Source organism: Heptranchias perlo, chromosome 28, assembly GCF_035084215.1.
Source record: "Heptranchias perlo isolate sHepPer1 chromosome 28, sHepPer1.hap1, whole genome shotgun sequence".
In the NCBI taxonomy this organism is placed as follows: Eukaryota; Metazoa; Chordata; class Chondrichthyes; order Hexanchiformes; family Hexanchidae; genus Heptranchias; species Heptranchias perlo.
In genome coordinates, this window is record NC_090352.1 from 37,179,789 (window position 1) to 37,206,427 (window position 26,639).

The 26,639-nt window shown below is 43.1% G+C and overlaps 1 long non-coding RNA gene across 1 annotated transcript in view; it reads left to right on the forward strand.

The window, feature by feature from the left end:
- LOC137345068 (uncharacterized) overlaps nt 1-26,639 on the forward strand; it is a 43,344-nt gene that overhangs the window by 414 nt on the left and 16,291 nt on the right. The window contains exon 2 of the long non-coding RNA XR_010968539.1: nt 12,979-13,141. This is a non-coding gene — a long non-coding RNA (uncharacterized lncRNA). The remainder of the gene's footprint in view (nt 1-12,978; nt 13,142-26,639) is intronic.

Here is a 26,639-nt window from a genome sequence, read left to right on the forward strand (position 1 = left end):
TTAGAATTCTATTATCTTTACTGTAAGTATGGTATTGTACAGAACGGGTAGAGCCGGTCAATGGTGTTCTGCAATTCCGCTTAGAATATTGCAACACCTATTAACAATTATTCACCTTTATACGGATATAAACAGCCAGATACCGAGCTCAGAGGTTAAACAGCTTACAAAGTTTTAAAAAAACACAAACTTGAGTTTTGATTTGCTTCCAGTGGGCAGTTTTTTTTTAAGAACAAAAATGGAGACCCATATTCTTATTTTTTTAAAGTCTGAAGTTTGTAATTCCAAATCTTTTCCATCTTTATTTCCTCTCACTTTATACAGCTACTACCCCATTGCTCCAAAAATCACAGCTAAGAGCGAAAAAAAAGTCAAGTATTTATGGCGGTGGGTCCCACCAGATGGCGTAATTAAGATTTGAAATAAAGTTATTGGGGAAACGAAACACGACCTTAACGTGTAGAGCGGGTCAGTGAGGGTTTTTTTTGGGTGGAGTGGGGTTGGGTGGGGGGTCGAGTCTTCCACTCGAACTGTCCTATGTGTGTCTGATCCGTAGCACCAGCCCAGGCAACGAAAAGAAGGACGTTGCCCTTTTTAATTTTACAACCAGTAACTTGCACAAACGCTTCAGCGCTTTGCGAGTCGTGGGAAAAGCGGAGCGGGACGCGCCAGTAAAACGGGGCATCTGACACTGTATTTTAATGCCAATGTATATATATATACACACACACACACAGCCCATACCTGTAAATTAGTCTGTGTGTGTGATGGGGGTAGGCAGAGAAATAGAGACAAAAAAATAGCGTGAGATCTTAATTATACAGGATTCAGATTATTTCTAATGTATTTGTTTATTAGGGTTGAGGGTTTGCTGTCTATTGGGGTGGTAAAAACTTAATCTTAAAAAAACAATCCATGAGAAAATCTGAGGTGGGGGGGGGGAGGTGAGAATTTGAGGGGCGCAGCAGAGCAGATTCTCGGGGTGGGAAATGTAACGTTCCTCGAAACCATCTCCTCCGATTAAGTCGGACACGGCTTGTCGAGAGCGCTTGGCGCCAGTCTGCGGACGTCCAACAATAAGCACCGTCTCCTGTCACTTTGCATTAACCAAAGAAATTTTAACAGCGCCCCTCCTCTCCCCAATGCCACCCCCCACCCCCCCGCGAATATCCACCGTTGAAGAAAATGGAAATCAAAGCTCACCGTGTTGAACGCGAATGTCTGCTGATTTCTAGTGGAGTAGAAACGCCGGGTTATTCAAATTATTACTTCTTGTAATCTTTTTTTATACATATAGGGATCGGAGCGTCCTCGCACTGCAAGCGGGAGAGAGATGCTCTTTTGTCGGCCACAGCTCTCCCCGGCACCCGGCCCTTATTTCTCATCTCGAAGTCCCAGATCCTACTGACCCCGGGAATTTACTGACCTGAGCAAAGCGATAGAGAGAAACACAAACACACACGTCATCTACCATTCTCGTAAAAAGAAAAGTTTTCCAATTAATAATTTTTATTATTTCCCGAGATTCCCACGTTTCCCTTATACAATTAGAAAATATGAGTCCACATTTCTCCAGATAACAGACCAGGATTGAAAGATTGAATATTTAAAAAGTCAAAGGTCATTAACAGAAAACTGAATATACAGTTCTAATAAAGTACAATATTTGTGGGAACCCATCAGTTTAATGTTTAATATTCAACGTGATTTTCCCCAGTTAAATGTTAGGGAACTGAATAGAGAGTTTCAGGAAGACCAAAGTATTTTCTTAGTCCGGTTTATTCGCGCTGTTTTGCATTATTCCCTGTGTATTATTATTATTCACCGTTGTAGGGATATTATACAACTTGTGGATAAGAACATTCCCTTCCCCGGCCTGTGGTCTGTTTTTAAAAAAATACTTTGCCACTGACCCGGATTGATACCAAGTATCTCAGCCCCGTCAGTGTGCGAAGGAGAGATAATCATCTGGGTCTCTATCGAACAAGGTGCGATCTGCCTTTGTCTTAAGTTTCTATATCAGTTGACGAGATAGTGTCACTGGCGCCACAAGCAGCTGAAATACCTGCAACAATAAAATGGCAATCTCTCTCCATTTATACTGGGCCATTGTTTTCGAGACTGCTCTTTATTCACATCTCTATTTTAAATCAAAACGTTTAATCAAAAAAAAATACAGGTACTTTTTGGTGATTACTTTATTGGCCCAGACCCGCGAGATAATTAACCAGTGTTTAAAGATCCCCTTCCCCCCTACACAATCAGTTATCACCCAGCCAGGAGCGAGGACGGGTCCCATTGCGAGGCGTCTTTATTCAGGGCAATTACACTCTCACCTAAAATTGATCACGGTGTGTGAGGTCTGGCCAGATAGCGGTCTGAAGAACTCGGTAGTTTTGGCACCCAATACAAGGTGTTTTTCACACAGGCTTGTCCTTCCCACAATGTTCAGGCTAAGTCTTGTGCAGATAGAAAGGTTGTAAAAAGTGTGTGTTTTTTTTTAAAAAACAGAAAATTAGTGTGCATTAGGGTTAGGGAGATGGGAGATGTTACAGAATGTGATCCTGCGTCTAAAGGAACTGATGCTATTGATGGGAAGTTGAAAGTATTTTGATTAAATTCATGATTTCTTCGGATATTAATGAGCCATCGTTTGGGGTATATATTTTTTCGTAAATCTTTTATTAACCAATAAGTCATTTACTGGGGTGGTTATTCCACGCAAAGATCCGTTCAGAGATGTTAGGTCAATTCCATTCAACAAAAATAACAATCGGACAGCCATGTACTGAGGTTGGTTTGGAAATGACTGTATTCTGAATCCAGGTTTCTGTCGCAACAGAAACAGAAATGTCTCAGGGTTAAACGGAGAGAATTAAAACAATTTAACAATTAAACCACTAATTAATAAAATGCGATTTAAAAAGCACTTTTGTTATTTTTCCAAGGAAAAAAACACATACAATTCACAATAATAAAGATTCTGGGACGAGGCCGAGCGGCTGCAAACAGAGGTTAGGTGAAGCTGACGGACTGAGGGCGATTACCGTTCTCAATTAACCGCCAACTTCGCATGGTCTGGTTGTTATGCGCCAGAACAAGATGATTCGGGCACCGTATTTACAGTGTTTAACTTCTGTGGCCAGTGGGAGTTCTAGGCATCAGATCCAAATACACCAGACGGTCAGGCTGTTTATATATATATTCGTGTTCTCTGGGTCAGCCTCACTATTCCGAGATCACTCTGGTTACTTGGTGCAAGTGTGGTGCACGTTTGCAGAGCAATACTGTAATTTCCCTTTAAGATACAACCTTTCTAAATATATATCTACACACTCAGAAAGGTTTATATATACATTCACCCACCTTTTAAAAAGTTGTATTTAAGGTGAATCAGCTTAACAGATTCTTGTTGCATGCAAGCGAACACTCTAAGATAACCCATAAATTTTATTGCGGATACCACACTGTATTTTTTGAGTTATGAATTTATTTATTTAATTTCACAAGTTTTATTTATTTGAAAATACAAGTAAAAATCCGACTTTTAAACACAACTGTGTATCAATGAGTTTGTTTACACTTTCCTCTACCTGCCTCTTTCTTTCCCCTTCACTTTTTATCCTCAGCACCCAAGGAATTACGGAAATTATATAATTATTTCAGCTCGATAGATAATAAATAATCGCATAAAATTGCATGCGCCATCCTATGTGATAAATGTATATATACAGCGGCATACATAGTGCGGGCACAAATATGTACCCGTATATTAGATACATTTATTAATATATATTTACATTTATGGCAGTAACTGTCCAGATCTCTGGCCGAGCCTCACTATTTCGAGGTCACTCTGGTTACTGTGGGTATATTAAGCTGGCAAGTGTGTGTGTTTGGAGAGTAATACTGTACACAACCTTTCTGAATCTCTGTATAGAATAGATAACATCGCTTTTTCAGTAAGGAGTAATGTGAATTAAAAATTGCAACTTTCTTTGCATTTTCCTGTACAAAATTTGTAAAATGATTATCGAGGACAGACGGGATATTCAAGGGGTTATTTAGTAACAAGCCAGTGCTTAAAATCCCGGTGCAATTATATTACCTGAGAATTTAAATCACTAAAAATAGATGGTCGGCTGGGGTAAAAACTTCTTGATTATGTTTTTGTTTCAGTAGTTACTCTCGCTCAATGTAATTGTCCCTTTTGCGACTATTTATCTCTGCACATTACCGTCGGAATTTAAAATTCCAATTGACATTAAACGAGTTAGAAAGCTTGAAAAATTAAAGTGTAAGTGTGTTGAGTGTCTGTTGTGTACGTGTGTTTATGAGTGTGTGTGAGTGTGTTTATGTGATTGTGTGAGTGAGTGTGCAGTGTTGTGTGATTGTGCCTGTCGTTTGAGAGTATGTGAAAGCGCGTGCTGTGTGTGTGTTTTGTGAATATGTGCCGTGTGAGTGAATGTATGTGAGAATGAGTGTGTGTGTGTGTGCATGTGAGAAAGTGTGTGCATTGCGTGAATATGTGTGTTGTGTGAGAGTGTGTGAGTGCGTGTTGTGTATATGAGTGTTTGAGGGTGTGTGTGCCGTGAGAGTGTGCATGTGAGAGTGCGTGTGTGTTGTGTGTGTTGTGTGAATGTTTGTTGTGAGAGTGTGTGTTTGTGTGTGTGTGTGAGTGAGAGTGTGTTTGTGTGTGTGTGTGAGTGTGTGAGTGAGAGTGTGTGTTTGTGTGTGTGTGAGAGTGTGTTTTGTGTGTGTCTGAGTGAGAGTGTGTGTGTGAGTGTGTTTGTGTGTGTGTGAGAGTGTGTTTGTGTGTGTGAGAGTGTGTGAGTGAGAGTGTGTGTTTGTGTGTGTGTGTGAGTGTGTTTGTGTGTGTGTGAGAGTGTGTTTGTGTGTGTGTGAGTGAGAGTGTGTGTTTGTGTGTGTGTGAGAGTGTGTTTGTGTGTGAGTGAGTGTGAGTGTGAGTGAGAGTGTGTTTGTGTGTGAGTGAGAGTGTGTTTGTGTGTGAGTGAGAGTGTGTGTCTGAGTGAGAGTGTGTTTGTGTGTGAGTGAGAGTGTGTTTGTGTGTGTGAGTGAGAGTGTGTGTGTGTGTGAGTGAGAGTGTGTGTGTGAGTGAGTGTGTGTGTGAGTGAGTGTGTTTGAGTGTGTGCACGAGAAGTGGAGCCGCAAAAGGAATCCAATAATGAAACGCCAACTCCAATATTACAACGGATTAATTTACATCAGGGGTACAATTTATGAGATAAGGGAGCCCGAGCGGCTTATCCCCAACATCGGGATTTGCTGCCTCAGAACACGGCAACATCCCTCATTATTTCTTGCAAATTATATTTTACTTTGTGTATCCTTTCATCCATGTACCTATTTCCCCTCAGTTCTTATCCATATTTCACCCCTTTCTTCTGTCTTTTGTTAGGTCGAACCCTCTCTCCCTGTAGTTTGATGTTCTCTCCATTGTTGCTTTTCCTTGTTTCCTAATCCTACAGCCCCCGCCCCGAGATACGCGTTCCTAACGTCCTATCCTTAAACTTATCCTTTATTCATCCCTCTCCTTCCTTTCCTCTCCCTCCACTCCTTCCTGACTTTTCCATTTCAATTCTCTCTTTTTTCCCCATCTCTGCCTATTTCTAGCAGAGACACGGGTCGTGGCGCCAGGCCGTTTAAGACCTGTCAAACGCCTTCATATTTTTTCATGTCACTCGTACACTATCAATGCAAAACCAACAATTTAGTTCGCCTTTCCCCTGTGTTCTGGGATGGCAGCGGCTGCGATTTGTTCCGCCTCGTCCTCAGTGTCTGCACCTCGAGTCAGCAGGATTGCCGGTGTCCTGTGCAGTTAGAAAATTGTACTGTTCGATGGATCCTGAGAATCAGGAGCCGCGGGTCAATGTAAAGCTTGCTTCCTGCCTCCCTGTCCCCGTCTACCTCTCTGTGTCCCTATCTATCCCCTCTCTGTGTCCCCTATCTATCCCCCCTCTGTGTCCCCTATCTATCCCCTCTCTGCGTCCCTATCTATCCCCTCTCTGTGTCCCTATCTATTCCCTCTCTGCGTCCCTATCTATCCCCTCTCTGTGTCCCCTATCTATCCCCTCTCTGTGTCCCTATCTATCCCCTCTCTGCGTCCCTATCTATCCCCTCTCTGCGTCCCTATCTATCCCCCCTCTGCGTCCCTATCTATCCCCTCTCTGCGTCCCTATCTATCCCCCCTCTGCGTCTCTATCTATCCCCTCTCTGTGTCCCTATCTATCCCCTCTCTGCGTCCCTATCTATCCCCTCTCTGCGTCCCTATCTATCCCCCCTCTGCGTCCCTATCTATCCCCTCTCTGCGTCCCTATCTATCCCCCCTCTGCGTCTCTATCTATCCCCCCTCTGTGTCCCTATCCTTCTCTGAGCCCTTCTCCCTTTCCGTAACTCTCTCTCCCCCTCTATGTGCGCTTATCTCTCATTCTCTGTCGCTCTCCCTGTCCCTATCCCTCACCCCCTGTGCCTTTCTCTCTCCTTTCTCTCTGTCCCTCTTTGTACCCTTCTCTCCTCTCTCTCTGTCCCCACCTCTCTGTGTTCTCACTCCCTCTCTCTCTATCCCTATTTCTCCCTCCCCCCGTGCTCTTCTCTCCTCTCTCTCTGCCCCCACCTCTCCCTCTTTGTGCCCCACTATCTCCTATCTGTGTCCCTACATGCCTCCCTCTCTGTGACTTCTCTCTCCCTTACTCTCTCTGCCCCTATTTCTCCCACCCCTCTCTGTGTCCCTCTCTATCGCCCCCCCCCCAACCCCGCCTCTCTCTTTTGCAGACGGTGAATCAATCTTTAGTTTAAAATGCGCCACCGAGTTCCCAGCTCAGAGTCACATTCTTTGTGTCCTGCCTCCCAATTCACTCTGACAGGCACCTCATTCCATCCGATACACCCAGCCAGAATATCTTTTCTTGATATTCTGCTCCTCCATCTCTTTTCTTAAAAACATAGTTTTGTTAAACTTTCAAATTTGCGATCTAGGTATTAAATAAAACTGTAATCATTTATTAACGTCCAATAAAACCCCTACCCCGTTTTCTGAGTGAGCAAGTCATGCTGTCGCTTGTGGGATTCTAGATTTTCACGAGGGGTTTTGTGTTATGAGAGTCCCAGGTCACGTAAACGATGGTCGGTAGTCTTTAAATGTAGACACCACACCAGCCTTTAGAATATAACTGTGATATCGGTCTTGTAATGGCCGAGAACATGTTTGAAGTTACAGAGATATTCACCTCAGTGTTGGTCCCTGGGACCGGCAGCTCCTGCGTCGGGTACGATCGTACAGCCAGATGATCGTATAGCGATCGAATGCATCTCGATAAGGCAGGGTGGCAGTCTCCGTCTGCGGGTTAGTGTAACGATACAGAGAAAAAAAACACAAGAGAATTCGGCAAGATATTCACTGAAGTGAAGGAACCGGTCTCTCTCTCCACGGGAGACTGGGCAACAGGTGCCGACAGCCCGGGTCCAGGGGGGGTGAGAGAGTCCACCTGGATTTTCAATCCCACTTTTACCGAATGGGGAAGGAGCATTCGCCGGCACCATTACCCGGGGGATATTGTTTCACCTGGGTCATTGCTGCGAGACAGTAATAATTAATCTCTAATAATTAATCACTAATGATAATTCTTATTTAATGAATGCTTCCAACTGCGCGTGACATTTGCCAAAGAGCAATCGACTCCGGCTTTAGGGGAAAGTGTGTCTCCTGGCTAGATCCACTCCGGCTTTAAGGGAAAGTGTGTCTCCTGGCTAGATCCACTCCGGCTTTAGGGGAAAGTGTGTCTCCTGACTAGATCCACTCCGGCTTTAAGGGAAAGTGTGTCTCCTGACTAGATCCACTCCGGCTTTAGGGGAAAGTGTGTCTCCTGGCTAGATCCACTCCGGCTTTAGGGGAAAGTGTGTCTCCTGGCTAGATCCACTCCGGCTTTAAGGGAAAGTGTGTCTCCTGGCTAGATCCACTCCGGCTTTAAGGGAAAGTGTGTCTCCTGGCTAGATCCACTCCGGCTTTAAGGGAAAGTGTGTCTCCTGGCTAGATCCACTCCGGCTATAAGAGAAAGTGTGTCTCCTGACTAGATCCACTCCGGCTTTAGGGGAAAGTGTGTCTCCTGGCTAGATCCACTCCGGCTTTAGGGGAAAGTGTGTCTCCTGACTAGATCCACTCCGGCTATAAGAGAAAGTGTGTCTCCTGACTAGATCCACTCCGGCTTTAAGGGAAAGTGTGTCTCCTGGCTAGATCCACTCCGGCTATAAGAGAAAGTGTGTCTCCTGACTAGATCCACTCCGGCTTTAGGGGAAAGTGTGTCTCCTGGCTAGATCCACTCCGGCTATAAGAGAAAGTGTGTCTCCTGACTAGATCCACTCCGGCTTTAAGGGAAAGTGTGTCTCCTGACTAGATCCACTCCGGCTATAAGAGAAAGTGTGTCTCCTGACTAGATCCACTCCGGCTTTAAGGGAAAGTGTGTCTCCTGACTAGATCCACTCCGGCTTTAGGGGAAAGTGTGTCTCCTGACTAGATCCACTCCGGCTTTTGGAGAAAATTGAGAACAAAACATGAAAGTTTGTTGTTATTGGCGGGTTATTTAAAAATAGAAATAAAACTGGAGCAAGTAAAGTATAAGAAAACAGATCACTGGGGAATTGTGAGTTGAAAGAGGAAATGTCTCACTATGAGGGGGCCAATCCCTCTGGTCGCTATGGGTACTCCATGGGACGTGGTATATGAATTCAGAAAGATTCAATTTTCCGCTATTTTTAGCGAAATCGCAAACGCGAATAGGACCAGAAATAGTGAACAGAGGAATGTTTCGTGAACTCATTCACCACATTTACAGATAACAACCAGAGCAATTCTTCCTGCTCTGCGAAAATCTTGAATATTGTATGTCCTCGCTGTCAATGTCTCATTACTTATATAAAATACACACAAATCCATATGTGCATTCAGATATACAGAAATGAAGTCAGCGAGAAAGTTTATCTATCTAACTATCATCCATATATCTAATCACTTATATAAATTATTATATTCTCTGATATCATTACATTTATTCTATGATACTATAAGGGCGGGGGAATGGGACTAACTGGTTTACTCTTGCAAAGAGTCGGCACGGGCTCGATGGGCCGGGTGGTCTTCTGTGCTGTAACCATTCTATGATTCTCTATCTATATCTCATTATGTATAATAGATCTCGGTAAATAAGTCACCAATAAGTCTGATTCTGTTGTGCCTACACTTTCTGGAATATTCGTAGGCGTTGTTTTTCTTCCAATTCAAAATGTTCCAATACTTCGAATTATGAAACATTTTGGTGATGACGTTGTCCTCCAGCCGATCCGGTCTGTAAAGTGTTAAGAGTGAAATTCGTACGGGAAGCCAAGCCACCTGTCCGCGGATCTTTATCTCAATTCCTATAACTCGTGCAAGAGAGAGTAAAACACATAACTTTATTAACAGCAGGGTTGTAGGGGGAAAAAATTTGATATAAACCGCTAATTAGTTGGGAATGCACATTTAGCAATGGGATCGACAGTGCAGCCAACTCCCCGGGACATTTACTGTTGAAAATTACATTCATCTCTTCACGATACAGCAACAGTAATTTGTTAGAAGGTTTAGATGTCATGTGCAGGCACACTATCTATTGCACACACCATAATAGTGCATTTATCCATCGCTGGAGAAAATTAACCTGCTTTTGCATTCCTTGCCCTGATATTATATTATCTATTAAATCGAAACACAATATTTAGTATCTATTAAATCAAACAAATATGTATTGGAACATGTTTCACTTTTTCACGATTTGTGTGACTTTACTCAGTGTATCCAATAAATTGTTATTTCTAGGTTGTTTCATCTGTATTATTATATTACCAACTCCCACTTTCACTCTGTTGGAGTATATTTATTGAAATAAATATTTAACATTTTGGCAGGCGTACAGAACTGTGGATAGAGACAAAGTTCGGCAGTTAAAACGTGATGATAATTGTGCGGAATCGGGGAGGAATCATTTCTGTTCAATTAAGACAGATTTCGTTTAAGTGGACTTTGTAACATTTGATTTGATGCTGCCGTGATATAAAACAATCTCAATACGCCGTGCAAAGGAAAGTGACTTTCAAAGATGTAGAGTTTCAAAATATCACCAGCCATAGAGTTCGAATGTAAATTTTAGTTTCAATGTTGGACCGAATAAGGTTTAGACATGGGATGTGTTGGTGTATGTTGACATTGGCTAGACTTAGCCAAATTTTTCGCTGGCACTAAATTGCTTAAAAAGGGGATAATAATTCAGGAGCATTCGGTTGGAATAGACATCCTCTTATCAAACGCCAATTAATCTTGGTGTCATGCTGGGCACGACTTTCTTTGTGTATGTTTTACCACAAACTTTTTCTCCAGTCAGTCTACCTGTCGCGTCTTCTGTGGACTGGACTGCAGTCATCTCGGCGCAGTGCAGCGTTATTGCGCTATCCGGCCCCTAATAACGATTAGCCGTGGGAACATTGCAAGGTCCTTCGTGTTTCCCCCAGCCGAATTAAATCATTATTCACGGATAACACTAGACCAGACCCTTCCAAGATATCGTTAATTTCCTCTGCTCATCTTTGCTTAAAAGTTAATGACACTATTGTGTCTTTATTAATATTGATAAAAGATTAAATAATGTAGGAATGTCATATCTCACCGGATCTGATCATAATTCGGCTCCGGGCATTAACATTCCAAGACAACAATTCAATCACTTTCATTAGACAGAAGTCCGGATCCAAACCATTGCGTCTATTTGCAAGCTAATTGTATGTTTATCCTTCAGTAATATTACCGGATAATAACACCATCTAATACCTTCCACCAACGTTTACTTAGAGAATGTTCATCTATGGGAACAGGTGAAGGGGACAGGATAAGTTGTTTACTTAATACAAGTCTGACATTCTTTGCCTTTTTTTCACATCCTCCACTTATAAAAAAAACGTTCTTTGTATAATTTGATCAGGAAAAAAACAGTTTTTCTAAAACTCAATCTGCCCAAATTTCTTTACGTTTAATAAAGTAATGATACAATTCAATCAAGTGATAAAGATTGATATTTTCACTTTTCTGTTATTACTTTTGCGCTGATTATTTTCTGCACAATTCCTCAGTTTGTCCTATAATCTTAGTCTGTTTGTTTCTTACACGTGTGTTTGTTCGATCAGTTCGTGAAAAAAGACAGATTCGGTTTAAATGTCAACCAGGGACGGACTAACAAGGCAACTAAACCCCACTTCAGGTTATCCCGCGGTGCAATAGCCCTTTTGGTTTATAAACGTAAACGATGTGTTTTAATAGTTAGAAAAATGTGGGAAAAACACGAAAGTCCATGAACTTGTATTGGGAGGGCACTGTGCCGTAAAATGTCCGGGATACTGATCTCGTGCACGATTTCGGACTCCTGATCCTTGCAACCGGCTGGATCAGAGGGACCGTCTCAATCTGGTGAAACCGAGCTGGAAATTATAAACACAAACACCGTCAAAATAATCACCGGGACGGGGAACTTTACTGCTGAAACAAAGGTTCATCTAAAGCCAGGTGAATTCCACCGAGCAGGCGAAGTGAACCCTCCCCACGAGAATTTAAATGTTTCTGTTTTTTAAACATGTACAAATCACTTGTTTGATTTCTCTCCCTTTCTAAATCGCTTCTGCGGGTGGGAATTCTCTCCCGAACGGTATCTCTCATTCGTTACTCTGGGGCTGGCTTGTAATGTTTTTAATGAGACGTGGAATAGGGTGACGGGCCCAATTTATTGTCCCTTTGTCTTCTGTGAAATTTACAACGTTTATTGGATGTTCTCGCTCGGTGCGTATGTTCCTAGTTCGATCCGCAGACTTTCACAGCTCTTACTAGCTCTCTCTCTCTCTCACTCTCCCAGTCAGGTGTCGGTTGGGGGCGCTGACACCAATAACTGGTTTTTGCAACCAAAAAAATATCCTGGATCACAGAAAGCTGGTCCATTGCAGTATTCGTACAGAACAAGCACCGCATCCCGTCCGTTGCGAACAGAAAACACGCGGGTAAACTTCTAGACAAAATCCCACATTGTAATAACTGCGGGAAGTGTCTTTAAATATGAACGTGATTTTTGTTGAGAGAATTGATGCAAATAAAGGCAGGTTGTTCAGGCTTCGGGAAATTTCCCCTTCAGTTCTGTAACTTGCAAACGCTGGATTTAAACCAGAGATGAGGCAAGTTGCGAAGTGAGAGGAGTAAATGGGGAGGGGGGTAACGTTAGGACAGGCGAGGGACAGCAGTCAGTGTTCGGCTGAACGGTTCCTCTCTCCCTCGGAGAGACGAATCCTCACCGTCTCTCCCCCGTGTAACTTGAGCGATCAGTACAGTAAATATTCAAGAGGAGCTACATTGTCAAAACAAGCAGAATGAGACCATTTCAATCAATCACCGGGTCGGATAGTTACACACGCACAACTAGGCAGAAAACACAGAGAATCAGACAAAATATTTGTGCAATTCATCTGATAATCTTTATAAACGAAATCAATTTATTGTAGTCACTAACACCATAAAATATTAGCCAATCATTTCTAATCTATTATATATTAATTATTAAATTCTGATACACCGTCCAACGCAATGAGCATTTAAAAATATATAAATATTCGTTAAGAATTAATTGATAACGGGCAGGGTTCTTTACTTATCCAGAACGAATGGTTCTCTCTTTAAAAGTATCAAATATTAACTTTTTTAACACAATATCCTCTCGTGTTTATGTTCCAGTTTAATCTAAAGTACAGATAATGGTCACTGAAAAGGGCGCCATCAAAATCTGTCGCTGCATTAATGTGAAAACAGGATCATTAATATGATACGAACAGGTTATCAGAAAGAGAAATCATGTTCTTGAGGGGACATTTATTAAAATTGTGACGCCTCTTCACTTTTAGAAATCTGCACGATTTTTCCCTCGTCACCGAAGGTCAGAGCATCAGAGGCGCTTTAGTGACGGATCAATTTAAAATCAACCCCCTAAACGTATTCGGTCAGTCTGGTGCTTTTCGTATCGACAGCTATTGGTCCGAAATGATGTCCGCCCCACTCTACGGGATTGTAAGTAAGAAAAACGAGAGATGGGACTTGGAAAGAGGGAAAGAAAAAGCAGTAGTGTTTGCAGCAATATTGTAGATTACATGGTCACAGGGAGCGTGGGAGGCGATTGATTGATTAAATAACAACCATTAAAAACATCTTCCAGTATGTTTGTTTTCTACCTCAGGCTGGGAAGAGGAAGGGGGTGGGGGTTGGAGGCGAAAACACAATAAAAAGAAGAGATAAGGAGTGAATGTGTGCGTGAAAAGTAAAGAGATAAGAAATGGGATAATTGAAAAATAATAGGATTGCGGCCAGAAAATGTCATATAAGAAAAATAAGCTGTAACATTCGTCTCTGCAATCCTTCCCTCACCAGCACTTAAAACAGACAAACGTGAAAAACACGATCGTGTGACATAAATATATAGAGATTAATATATATATATGTATTCATTAATAGGGATTAATATAAACATCTATTGAGAGATTAATAAATACATTTATTGATTAATATATACATACATTGATTAAGAGATTAATATATACTTATTGATGAGTAGATATTAATATACATATATTAAGAGATTAATATATACATAAAACGAAAGCAAAATACTGTGAATGCTGGAAATATGAAATAAAAACAGCTGGAAACCTGCTGAGTGTTTCTAGCATTTTCTATTAATATATACATATATAGATTAATACATAAAGAGATTAATATATGCATATATTGATTAATGTAGATGCGTACATAGATATGTTGATTAATACATACAGATATATATACATAAACACAACACAACACATAAATATATAAACATACATTCTACAAACTACATACCAATACAAATACATAAATAAATAAATGTCACCAGCTAGGAATTGAGACATTAGTTTAAAGACTGCAACTCGTCCTCCACACGACAGAGCTCAGTACTGTGATTCTCAGGGGCCTGTGGAGTGGGCAGACTGTGTGGGGGTAGCCGGCCTCACAGCACAGACACGGTACAGAAATGTGCACAACTGCCACAAATGGAGAAAATTTATTAACAGTCTCCCGCTGCCTTTGATCAGCCAACTCTGACCCCGCCTGTAAATCAGTTGAATGGTGGAGCAGGTGGATTTATTTTCAATTAAGAGTCTGGCCAGTGGCCTCTGGCTCTTGGCTCACGACTGTTTATTGGGCCGAATGAAGAGAGAATCCTGTCGCGTCCAGCGCGATGGAACTGTGACCGGGGCCGCTGACGCTGGGAGACAGCCCGGGGGACGCGCAGTCTCGGCCGCGGCTCATTAGCTCATTGTCGCTGCGCTAGAAGTGGCTCCAGCTCTAATCAGCCGCCTGGCCAGCCCCTTTGATCAAGAAGTAGGAGAGTATCAACGACTGACACCGAGAGTTAGGGCTCGGCATTTTAACCGCGGGCACCAACCAACCCCCGGCACATGGCGTCCAGTATTTAACGCCATTTAAGTGTTAACCGCCCATTCATTTCCAGCACCACTCCCCACATGTAACGAGTCCAGTCGCGTTTATTCAGATCCGGCAACAACATGTTGACCCGGGCAAATCTTTTATCAGGTTCCAATTTGTGCCTGACTTGCCTCGCATTGCTATAACCATATATGGTGTAGATTTAAGTAAATTGCCAGTATAACCATCCCAAACCTAATGCATGTATCAGGGCTGCCCAGCACTAGATTACATTTCCCATCTCCTTGGAATTATACAGGAGATTCCCCAGCGCCCTGTTTACTGTGAACAGATACATTCTTTATTTACGTTGTGTTTTTTTTACAAGAATAATTACGAGGAAATACCATAATTGTAATTCACAAAAAGCCACGTTAAAATGAACTCGGATTAAGGCCAGAATCTAAAATCGCGGAGGAGGTGAACTTTTCTCATGGGCTGGTATATTCGAAATTGGGCCCCAGGCGCGAGGAATTGTCCCGGGACACGGGCAGCAACATTTGAGAATGGAAATAAATTTAGAGCAACAATATTTTTTTTGATTTAACCAATCAACTGTTCTAATTTAAAGGTATTGATTCACGTTAAAAAAAACCCATCAGCGTTAACTTGTCCCAAATTCTAGCAGATGCCCCTTCTCTGGGCTCCAGCACACTGAGCCCCGCAATCCATGACTGCGAAGCCCGAACGATGTGCAGTTGTGATGGGGAGGGGTTCAGGTCAGCCCGGGTCAAGCGGGAGGAGAGAGGAATCTGACCCGGTTGAAGGCAGCGCGGGCTGAGCCAGCGCTCGGCTGGATGGGGCTCTTTACCAATTTTGTGTCTGATTTCGCTCCCGTGAAACGCCTGGGGACGTTTTGCTACTTTAAAGGCGCTATATAAATGCAAGTTGTTGTTCATAGTTCAGGGTCAAAGTTCAGTCCTCAGCCATTGAAGTACTGGTGGGAGTTTTCATAATCACTGTTCTTTCCTTCATTCCGTGTTTGGATATTTGGTGAAGTGGCAATTGCACAAATGACTGGATTAGAATTTGCTTTAAGGGTCCTTTTCCAGTACAGCAGCTGTCCCCATAGAAGGACATTTCGATTAGCGTTTAAACTGGGAGAGAATGGGCCAGAACTCGGGCTGTAATCCTCTAACAGTCAGGCCTGCACGATGCAAACTCCTGCAGGACTTGAATATCATTTCTTCTAGGGCTGTCTCGTTAATAGAAACAGGAGGAGGCCATTCAGCCCCTCGAACCTGTTCCGCCATTCAATTAGATCATGGCTGATCTGTATCTTAACTCCATCTGCCCGCCTTTGTTCCGTGTCCCTTAACACCCTTACCCATCAAAAATCTCTCGATCTCAGTTCTGAATTTTTAGATTGACCTCCAGTCTCACAAGAGCTTTTTGAGGGAGGGAGTTCCAGATTTCTAATGGGGGTAAATTCGTTATTACATTCACCAAAACCCTGAAACGCTTCAATAACCGTTTTATTGATAAAGAGTTTGATGGGAACGGGATGTTCCATTACCTACGGTCGTTGTTTCAATATCGTTAGTCACCCACAAACTGGAGATAACTGGGGATCACAGCCTGGGCAGAACTACCCCAGGGAGCATCTCTGCAACAACTGGGACTCAACACCGCAGTGAAGAGCCCAGTCTGCCCCGGGGATGGGGCTGCGACCTGATGGGACTTCAGTTATTGGACAAGATTTATGCCACAGTGAACGAAATGGCGATTTTTGAAAGAAAACGGAGAATGGTCGATGCTTAAATTCGGTGCATGGTGTAGACTCGGAGGAGAGAGAGAGCATCGAATACTCCAGACAGAAAGTTCAGAGAAAGAGGGAAACTTCTACATAATTCAGAAGTTTAACAGCTGCTGCTGATTCTAAAACCCAATCGATATTTGATTCCAATCTCCCTTCACACTATGTGAAACCCTGAACTATAATATCCAATGAGACTCCCCGTATAAGCTGCGATTCCCTGCCACGCTAACACTCACACTCTCGCTGATACTGGAGCTTTAAATATTCCCATTGCGGCCCCATCCACTCAACCCCCTTTATTTTACTGTCTTTTTATCAACGGACGCTCGGACAACACGGTTTGATTAAACTGAGACCAGGCTGAAATATTTAGCGTTTGCAAACACCTACCCCGGGATGTGCCAAAATGTCACAAGATCGGTTGGGACGAAGAAGGCCGTTCGGCTCCTTCCTAAATACCAACCCTACCAGTCTCCCCATTACACCATCAGACCGTTCTTCGCGAGTCCGGTGTTCTAGCCTCCGCCAGCCTTGCTGCTCAACCGTTCCGGGTTTTGATGGAACTTGGTAACAGAATTTCTGAATATATATGATCAGAGAGGTAAAATATTGTAGAGATTAAATCAACGTTTAATGAGATTATTTAACACTTCTGAATTCTGGAGTTTTCATAGACTGTTTACATAATCTTATAAAATGTTGATGTTCTTAAGAAAATTGCGCTAATAATTCTTTATTGTACAAGTTTATTATTAAAGATCAATATCCTGTCTCACAGTCAGCAGTAAATACAAATATTACAATTATATTCGGCTTCCAGTTTGAATGTTCTAGTCGTTTTCGTTTTACTATCGAGACACCAGATATTTTTGATATAAATTAGACATTTGAAAGATTCAATTCAGAAGATGCCACTAAAAATAGACAATGCTGGAAATTTACAACAGTTCTGAGAGAGAATCGTTTCAGGGGCATTCCCTTCATCAGAGCTCAACACCTGTGCCCACACCAACCTGGCAGAACAGGGCACCATCACCACAGGGCACAGGATCAACTTCACAGTCGGGGTGAGACACCAGCTACAGTCCCATTGTTGGTAGCTTCAGGTGATATATTACTGGACATCGACTGGTTAACTTCATCAATACACTGACTTTTTATTGGTATTTTCTATGAGGCTGGTGTTCTTCCTCTCTCCAACTAGCAGTGATGGCAACCTCCCCTGCCACACCCCCCTCCGCCCCCCCCCCCCCACAGACAGACACACACACACACACAAACACACAAGAGACACTTCAACCTGAACAATCACTCTTCAGGTTCACAAAACAAGTTTCAGTTACTTGAGCTGTTGTTCAAGGTGTCCTCCCATTACAACTCTCCCATTACAAACCTCCGAGCCCAAGCCTTTCTGTACAAACCTCCCAACACAAACCTCCCATCATAAATCTCCCAACACAAACCTCCAATCACAAACCTTCCAAACCTCCATAAAAAGCCCAAACTGGCTTCTTTGGTTGAGTTGGTAACACTGTTGTCTCTGGATCAGAACTTTATGGATTTGTGGGGCTTGAAATCAATGTGTTTAACAGTCTTGTGTAGTGCTGAGGGAATGCTGCATTGTAGGAGCTGTGCCTCCTCCAGACCAATCTACTGGCCAAGATGGATCCCACTGCACTATTCAAGGGAGAGCATAGCAGAAAGGATGAATTTCCTGGTCATTCACTGCTGTTTATGGATGTGGCTGCCATTTGCCAATATGACAACAGTTGCTGCACTTCAAAAAGTAATGAGCTGTGTGAAGTTCTTGGCTCTGTATAAACACAAGTGCAATTATCGTATAGTGTATAGATTACAAGGTGCCTCATTTTAGAAATCAGAAGATCATATATGTCAAGAAAACTGTTGAGATTTCCAAGACGTTCTCAAGAACTTAGCACATCCAGAAACCTGTTCTACAACTAATCTGTGTTTTAAAGTCGATGATATCAATTATTTTGTTAATTCATCAATTTTGAAGACACTATAAGCGTATCAGGTTATCAGACAGTTTGATGTTATACATGTGATGGTGTGACAAGAACGGATTGAGGTCACTGGTGAAGTTCAGAAACATCCGCTCATAACTAAATAGTTGTAGATTCTGGGGCTTTTTGCAGAGCCTCCTTCATAGCATAGATTAGTAGCCATACTTAACAAAATGTTGGGATGGATAAAGAAATCCACCTCATCGTCATATGCTGTATGGTCCCTTGCCTGGCACAGAATAGGTATACAATGCATTGGGCATGGAGTGGGAATATATTTCAAATGACCCTATCGATATAAAAATGGCTATAAATGATTATACAATCCATGTCCCTTGGGTAAAGAGAAGGGATGTGTAATCCCATTGAGTGGAAAGTGGATATAAGTAATTTCATTGGGTACAGACTGGGAATGCGTAAGTTTATTAGGTGGAAAATGGATATGTGCAAACCTATTGGGAATGGAGTGCGTACAGAGGGGATGTGTACAATTGCTTTTAGTATAGTAGGGGTATGTGTAATTCAATGGTGTACAGAGGGAGTATCTGTAACCTCACTGTGTACAGAGGGAGCATGTGTATTCCCATTGGGTATAGAGTGGATATGTGTAATCCTACAGGCTACAGAGTGGGTATGTGTTATCCCACTGGGCACAGAGTGGGAATGTGTATTCCCACTGGGGATAGAGTGGGTAAGTAGTTTCCCTCTGGGTACAGAGTGGGTAAGTGTATTCCCACTGGGGACAGAGTGGGTATGTGTAATGTCATTGACTGGAGACGGGATGTGCGAAATCTCATTGGGTACAGAATGCATTAGACGCTGCGCTCCTCCATCAGTTGCTAAGGGCACTACCCATTCCCTTTCGTTGTTTGAAATCACTAAATTCCCACTTTATGGTTTGAGGAGTTGGATAGGCATGTTACACATTTTAAAATGATTTGCAACATTCTGGATCTCATCTGAAGGCTTGTTGCTTGTCCTTGAAAAGACACGCCCATGCTTTCAGTAAAATTAACACCCCAATCTCAACACAGAAGCGATTGTCCACTGACCCGTCATTCCCCTTTCCCCAGGTGAACAGACTCCTGGCGATTGGTAAGTGTTAGAATATAAAACTGAAACAGGTAAAGTGCAGTCTGGTCATCTAACTGCTTCAGATTGGGTGTCTGGTGGAGGCAGATACTCCCATTACCTTGTCCCCCTGATCTAAGGCCCTTCTTCTGATTCCTCTTCAGGGCTTGATAACCAGTGATAACACGCCAATGCCTGGATTGAGATGCAAGGTGTCCGCTATTTGTGATGTTTGACAAAAAGATTTTCCCTCTTTTTGAGGGGGAGTTAAGGTTTTGTTTCTGACTGATTCTAATCTACCTCCATCGCCCTCTCACAGAGTTGGTTAGGACAGATGTTCAGCCTTACAATCTCTGGTTAGAGGTGATGCTCATGCACTGTACATATTACTCTCTTATCCGATGACTTAACTATCGCAATGTTCTCTTGGCCAGCCTCTCACCTTCCACCCTCTGTAAACTTCAGCTCATCCAACGCCCTGTTGCCCGTATCCTAACTTGCACCAAGTCCTGTTCACCCATCACCCATCACCCCTGTGCACACTGACCTACCTGGTCTGGCAATGCCTTGAATATAAAATTCTCATCCTTGTTTTCAAATCCCTCTATGGGCTCACCCCTGCCTATCTCTGTCCTACAGTCCGACAACCCTCCTGGATCTCTGTGCTCCTCCAATTCTGGCCTCTTGTCCATTCCCCATATTCTTCACCTCACCATTGGCGGTTGTGCCTTCAGCTGCCTAGGTGCTAAGTTCTGGAATTCCCTCCCTAAACCTCTCTGCCTCTCCACCTCTCTCTCCTTCTTTAAGATGGTCTTTAAAACTTACATCTTTGACCAAGTTTTTGACACAACAAAGGCAAACCAAGCCCAGTCGACCCTGCAAAGTCCTCCTCACTAACATCTGGGGACTTGTGCCAAAATTGGGAGAGCTGTCCCACAGACTAGTCAAGCAACAGCCTGACATAGCCATACTCACAGAATCACACCTTTCAGCCAACGTCCCAGACTTTTCCATCACCATCCCTGAGTATGTCCTGTCCCACCGGCTGGACAGACCCACCGGAGGTGGCGGTGCAGTGATATACAATCAGGAGGGAGTGGCCCTGGGAGTCCTCAACACTGACTCTGGACCCCATGAAATCTCATGGCATCAGGTCAATCATGGGCAAGGAAACCTCCTGCTGATTACCACCTACCGTCCTCCCTCAGCTGATGAATCAGTCCTCCTCCATGTTGAGCCCACTTGGAGGAAGCACTGAGGGTAGCAAGGGCACAGAATGTACTCTGGGTGGGGGACTTCAATGTCCATCACCAAGAGTGGCTCGGTAGCACCACGACTAACTGAGCTGGCCAAATCCTGAAGGACATAGCTGCCAGACTGGGCCTGTGGCAGGTGGTGAATGAACCAACATGAGGGAAAAACCTACTTGACCTTGTCCTCACCAATCTACCCATCGCAGATGCATCTGTCCATGACAGTATTGGTAGGAGCGACCACCGCACAGTCCTTGTGGAGATGAAATCGTGTCTTTACACTGAGGACGCCATCCAAATGGGATAGATTCAGAACAGATCTAGCAGCTCAAATCTGGGCATCCATGAGGCGCTATGGGCCATCAGCAGCAGCAGAATTGTATTCCAGCACAATCTATAACGTCATGGCCTGGCATATTCCACACTCTACCATTACCAACAAGCCAGGGGATCAACCCTGGTTCAGTGAGGAGTGTAGAAGGGTATGCCAGGAACACAGAGGGTGGTTGGATTCTGGAACTCACTGCCTGAAAGGGTTGTGGAGGCAGGAACCCTCACAACATTCAAGAAGCATTTGGATGAGCACTTGAAATGCCATAGCATACAAGGCTACGGACCAAATGCTGGAATATGGGATTAGAGTAGACAGGGCTTGATGGCCGGCGCGGACACGATGGGCCGAAGGGCCTCTATCCGTGCTGTATAACTCTATGACTCTATGACTCTATAACAGCACCAAGCATACCTAAAAACGAGGTGCCAAACTGGTGAAGCTACAACTCAGGTCTACGTGCATGCTAAACAGCGGAAGCAACATGCTATAGACAGAGCTAAGCGATTCCACAACCAACGGATCAGATCAAAGCTCTGCAGTCCTGCCACATCCAGTTGTGAATGGTGGTGGACAATTAAACAACTAACGGGAGGAGGAGGCTCTGTAAACATCCTCATCCTCAATGATGGCAGAGTCCAGCATGTGAGTGCAAAAGACAAGGTTGAAGCATTTGCAACCATCTTCAGCCAGAAGTGCCGAGTAGATGATCCATCTCGGCCTCCTCCCGACATTCCCACCACCACAGAAGCCAGTCTTCAGCCAATTTGATTCACTCCGCGTGATATCAAGAAATGGTTGAGTGCACTGGATACAGCAAAGGCTATGGGCCCCGACAACATCCCGGCTGCAGTGCTGAAGACTTGTGCTCCAGAAATAGCCATGCCTCTAGCCAAGCTGTTCCAGTACAGCTACAACACTGGCATCTACCCGACAATATGGAAAATTGCCCAGGTTCGTCCTGTCACAAAAAGCAGGACAAATCCAATCCGTACAATTACCGCCCCATCAGTCTACTCTCAATCATCAGCTAAGTGATGGAAGGTGTCGTCGACAGTGCTATCAAGCGGCAGTTACACACCAATAACCTGCTCACCAATGCTCAGTTTGAGTTCCGCCAGGACCACTCGGCTCCAGGTCTCATTACAGCCTTGGTCCAAACATGGACAAAAGAGCTGAATTCCAGAGGTGAGGTGAGAGTGACTGCCCTTGACATCAAGGCAGCATTTGACCGAGTGTGGCACCAAGGAGCCCTAGTAAAATTGAAGTCAATGGGAATCAGGGGGAAAACTCTCCAGCGGCTGGAGTCATAACTAGCACAAAGGAAGATGGTAGTGGTCGTTGGAGGCCAATCATCTCAGCCCCAAGACATTGTTGCAGGAGTTCCTCTGGGCAGTGTCCTAGGCCCAACCATCTTCAGCTGTTCCATCAATGACCTTCCCTCCATCATAAGGTCAGAAATGGGGACGTTTGCTGATGATTGCACAGTGTTCAGCTCCAATCGCAACCCCTCAGATAATGAAGCAGTCCGTGCCCGCATGCAGCAAGACCTGGACAACATTCAGGCTTGGGCTGATAAGTAGCAAGTAATATTCACACCAGACAAGTGCCAGGCAATGACCATCTCCAACAAGAGACAGTCTAACTATCTCCCCTCGACATTCAACGGCATTAACATCGCCGAAACCCCCACCATCAACATCTTGGGGGTCACCATTGACCAGAAACTTAACTGGACCAGCCACATAAATACAGTGGCTACAAGAGCAGGTCAGAGGCTGGGTATTCTGTGGCGAGTGACTCACCTCCTGACTCCCCAAGCCTTTCCACCATCTACAAGGTACAAGTCAGGAGTGTGATGGAATACTCTCGACTTGACTGGATGAGTGCAGCTCCAACAACACTCAAGAAGCTCGACACAATCCAGGACAAAGCAGCCCATTGATTGGCACCCCATCCACCACCCTAAACATTCACTCCCTTCACCACTGGCGCACTGTGGCTGCAGTGTGTACCATCCACAGGATGCACTGCTGCAGCTCGCCAAGGCTTCTTCGACAGCACCTTCCAAACCCGCGACCTCTACCATCTAGAAGGACAAGAGCAGCAGGCACATGGGAACAACACCACCTGCACGTTCCCCTCCAAGTCACACACCATCCCGACCTGGAAATATATCGCTGTTCCTTCATCGTCGCTAGGTCAAAATCCTGGAACTCCCTACCTAACAACACTTTGGGAGAACCTTCACCACACGGACTGCAGCGGTTCAAGAAGGCAACTCACCACCACCTTCTCAAGGGCAATTAGGGATGGGCAATAAATGCCGGCCTTGCCAGCGACACCCACATCCCATGAACGAATTTTTAAAATGCTGTTGGTCACCATGTCCTAATATCTCCTTATGTGGCTTGGTGTCAAATTTTGTTTGATAACGCACCTGTGAAGCGCATTGTGATATTTTATTATGTTAAAGGCACTATATAAATGTGCGTTGTTGTTCTTCTTCTTCTTGTTGTTGTTGTTGTTGTTGTTGTTGTTGTGCAAGACTGCAGGTGAGAATCTGCCCAGTGTGGATGTGACCCCACCCCCCACCCAGTGAAGATCACACAGTTATTGGCTGGACACAAAATGCAGAAATTTAAATTAAACTCATGGATGAATCTGAGAAGGAGATTCAAATGAATAGGTTCCTATAATAATATCTCACTCCAGGATATAGGAAATTAACCTGCAGAATTTTGTTCTAAAGGAATAGGTGTCAGTGTTCAATGAGGGTCCAGGGGATGGTGTCTGTGACCAGTGGGGGTCCAGGGGCTGGTGCCTGTGACCAGTGGGGGTCCAGGGGCTGGTGCCTGTGACCAGCGGAGAGACAGGGGCTGGTGCCTGTGACCAACGGGGAGACAGGGGCTGGTGCCTGTGACCAGCGGAAAGACAGGGGCTGGTGTCAGTGACCAGTGGGGGTCCAGGGGCTGGTGCCTGTGACCAGCGGAGAGACAGGGGCTGGTGCCTGTGACCAACGGGGAGACAGGGGCTGGTGCCTGTGACCAACGGGGAGACAGGGGCTGGTGCCTGTGACCAACGGGGAGACAGGGGCTGGTGCCTGTGACCAGTGGGGAGACAGGGGCTGGTGCCTGTGACCAGTGAGGAGACAGGAGCTGGTGCCTGTGACCAGTAGAGGTCCAGGGGCTGGTGCCTGTGACCAGTAGAGGTCCAGGAGCTGGTGCCTGTGACCAGTAGAGGTCCAGGAGCTGGTGCCTGTGACCAGTAGAGGTCCAGGGGCTGGTGCCTGTGACCAGTAGAGGTCCAGGAGCTGGTGCCTGTTACCAGTAGAGGTCCAGGAGCTGGTGCCTGTGACCAGTGGGGTCCAGGGGCTGGTGTCTGTGCCCAGTAAGAGTTCAAAGATTTGTGCTAAGGCTCTTATAACTTTCTCTACTATTTGTTATAATGGGCCAGACCTGCTGTTTAATAAACCAAGGCCCTGCTCCATGATGATCTGAGCCCAACTTTATCCAGTGGCGCTGTGGGACCTCTCTGTTCCTCTTGGACTTGTTATTAGTCTCATCATATTTTGCATGTTATGAGGCTGCAGCTTACAATCACACATAGCGAGTCTGCCAGAGGTTTCAAACAAACGCATCCCTGGCCAACCAAGTAAAGGAAGACCAATTGAAGATGGGATGGTGGTGGCTCTGGCAGAGGTGAATTAAAATATAGAGCTGGCGCCAGAGTGACGGAAACAAATGCAGAGTGTTCTCCAGACACAGACAGGCAGCTCTCCTTAAACACTCCACTTTTACAATATTTCCTATTTATCTGTTAATAGACAAAAGTACAACAACAATAACACAAATCAAAGAGAACCAGCCGAACCAAGTTAAAATCTCAATCTGTGATAGCCTGTAAATAGTAGAGAATTCAAACAATATATATTTGTTAGGACAAGGGAATGTAAATAAGGCAACAAGATTTAACTGAATAAATTTAAATTTAGGACATTTTATACTTTACTATTACTGAAAATTCTTTTAGAGAGTATTTCCATATTAAGTGCATTCTTTTTGATTCGTCAGTCATCAATATACCGTTCATATACCATCAATATATCATTCATTTAACATCAAATACCATTAATTTAACATCAATATACCACTAATATACTGTTGATATAACATCAATATACCATTCATATAACATCAATATATGATCAATATACCGTTCATAAAACATCAATATACCATCAATATACCATTTCTATAACATCAATATACCATTCATAAAACATCAATATACAAGCAATATACCATTCGTATAACATCAGTACACCAGTCACAGAACACCAACATACCATCAATATGCTGTTCATACAACATCAATGTACCATTCATATAACATTAATATACGATCAATATACTATTAATATAACATCAAAGGCCAATATACTGTTCATATAACATCAAGATACAAGCAATATACCATTCATATAACATAACTATACCATCAATGTACTATTCATATAATATCAATATACGATCAATATACTGTTACTATAACATCAATATACCAGCAATATACCGTTCTTATAACATCAATATACGATCAATATACCATTCATGTAACATTAATATACCATCAACAAACCGATCATATAACATCAGTATAGAGTATTATATTATTCATGTAACATTAATATACCATCAACATACCGGTCATATATCATCTATACACTATTTATAATACATCAATATACCATTAATATAACATCAATATACCATTCATTTAACATCAATATACTGTTCATTTATCATGAATATACCATTAATATACTGTTCATTTAAAATCAATATATCATTCATACACCATCAATACACCACCAATATACCATTTAGATACCATCAATATGTCATTCATATAACATCAATATACCATCCACAAACCATTGGTATAACATCAATATATGATCAATATACCATTCATAAAACATCAATATACCATCAATATACCATTTCTATAACATCAATATACCATTCATAAAACATCAATATACAAGCAATATACCATTCATATAATATCAATATACCATTCACATAACACCAACATACCATCAATATACTGTTCTTTTAACATCAATATACCATTAATTTAACATAAATATACCATCATTATACCATTCATAAAACATCAGAATACAAGCAATATATCATTTGTATGATATCAATATACCAGTCACATAACACCAACATAGCATCAATATGCAGTTTATACATCAATGTACCATTCATATATCAATATACGATCAATATACCAGCAATATACTGTTCATATAACATCAATACACGATCAACTAACCAATCATATAACATCAATATAGATTAATATATTGTTCATATAACATTAAGATATCAACATATAACATCTATATATCAATATACCATTCATATACCATCAATATACTGTTCATTTATCAATATACCGTTCATATAACATCAATATACCTTTCATACCCCATCAATATATTGTTCATGTAACATCAACATACCAACAACCCATTCATATAACATCAATATATGATCAATATACCGTTCATATAACATCAGTATACCAT